Here is a 2,190-nt window from a genome sequence, read left to right as displayed (position 1 = left end):
AAAATATTTTTTATAAAAGAGCATTCTCCCAGGTGGGAAAACAGGGTTCTCATCTCTCACGGCTCTTGTTGCGTGATTTATACCTTGTGATGCCCCCCAAGACCTCCTCTGAGATGGTCCCCTTCTTCCGGACGGGCGTTTCTTCCCCTCCTTTCTTTCCCGGGAAGGAAACTTGTACTGGTATCTCTTACGTGATAAGAGCAAGTCAGTGAGCCACTGAGAATGGAACGTGGAAAGTGCAAAGGTGCTCAGCATCTCAGATGAAATCCTGCTCCCAGATGGCCGTGCCCGAGCTCTGGGGGCCATCACCCCCACGAATAAATTAAAACGTGGGTCCAGTCTAGCAAAGGAAAATATTCTTTTCACTGGCAAGACCCCAATGCAGGTTGGGTTTTAGCTCCTTCCCAGGACCATGAGCACATTTTGAGGTCACAGCACTGAGGGAAGGGGCGGGGGGGAAGCTTTGCAGAGGTGAGGCCGGAGACGGCACCGATCCACTGTGGCCACAAGGCCTCTGACCTCGAGATGAGGGGAAACACGTCCCCAACTGGCCTCGCCTCTGCGGAGGATCAGAAATTCAAAATGGAAACAAAATGGAAAAGCGAAGAGTGGTGCGTAGGGTACAGGGTGACGCTGTGGCCTTAACTCCATCATATCCCCTAATGCAGTGATGGCGAACCTTTTGAGCTCGGCGTGTCAGCATTTTGAAAAACCCTAACTTAACTCTGGTGCCGTGTCACATATAGAAATTTTTTGATATTTGCAACCATAGTAAAACAAAGACTTATATTTTTGATATTTATTTTATATATTTAAATGCCATTTAACAAAGAAAAATCAACGAAAAAAATGAGTTCGCGTGTCACCTCTGACACGCGTGTCATAGGTTCGCCATCACTGCCCTAATGCCTTACAAATGTGTGGTAATCATGGCCCTGGTCCCATCACTGGGGAAGCCTTGGAGCAGTGTCCTGCTCCCTGCGGGCAGAGGGAGCCCCATTCACAGCCAGAGAGGTGGCACCTGCAACGGAAGCTGGTCCTGGGAAGAAGCCAGCGCTCCTGGCACAGTGAAGCCAGGGTTCATCGTTTCGCAAGAGGCAATGACGAGGTGATGTAACAGGAGCGACTCCCCTTTCATGGGGCGAGACCGGCTGCATCGTCTCCCAGAAACAATGACGCTCACCTTGGCCGGGTGTCCCTGCTTTGCAGGTGAGCTGGGAAGGCTGGCATCTGCTTTGCGCACCCCCAGGAACAGTGCTGAGCCTGCCACCTGGGCCGCAGCCGCAGCAGGAGTCCCCGCCCGCATCCAGCCCAACCAGGAGGTGCTCCGGATTCTAGACTCATCCAGCCCAACCAGGAGGTGCTCCGGATTCTAGACTCCGGAAGGGACCACAGTGGAGAAAACCCTGTCCTCCTAAGGGGCGGGGAGGGATCTCCTGAAATCCATCTGATCCTTCAGCGAAGAAACTATATGCCTCCCTCCCCATCCCGGGTGGGTGCAGAGAAACAAACCATGAAGTCCTCGTGATAAAGACGACAAGAGCCCCAACACTTCGCTGGGAGCTGACGCAAAGGTTCAGAGCCCTTCTCGCTGCCTCCAGGCCCCTTAAGGAGCTCTGTGCTTCCCAAACCAAATGAAAATGAGTGAAGTACACAGCGTTCCTGAAGCTTGAGTAAATATACAATCCTGAAAAAGTGACTGCTCTAACTGAAATGTGCATTTCCTCTTTACTGTTCATGCCCTATATCAGAGGTCCTCAAACTTTTTAAACAAGGGGCCAGTTCACTGTCCCTCAGACATTCCACACATGCACACTGCGGGCCCGGGACGAGTCAGCTGCTAAGCAGGACAGGCAGCGGCAGCAAAAACACCCGGCGGGCCGGATAAATGTTTTCGGCGGGTCACATGTGGCCCGCGGGCTGTAGTTTGAGGACCTCTGCCCTATATCCTTAAATCATATCTTCATACACACTATCAGCTGGAACTTTGTGCATCATCCCTGCTCTATTATAAAGGCCTTGTTTTTACATTACTCTCAACTTGGGCAACTCCCTCACACAAACCACACACACACACAAAAAAAACAACATCTTGTGGAGATGAAGGTCAGGCTTTCAAGGTCAGGAGGCCCAGTGTCCTAAGTGTGGGGTATGCACTCTGGAAGGACTCACAAGACCTTCATGGCCCAC

Source organism: Myotis brandtii, unplaced genomic scaffold (genome assembly GCF_000412655.1).
Source record: "Myotis brandtii unplaced genomic scaffold, ASM41265v1 scaffold923, whole genome shotgun sequence".
NCBI lineage: Eukaryota > Metazoa > Chordata > Mammalia > Chiroptera > Vespertilionidae > Myotis > Myotis brandtii.
Note: the sequence above shows the minus strand (reverse complement) of the source record.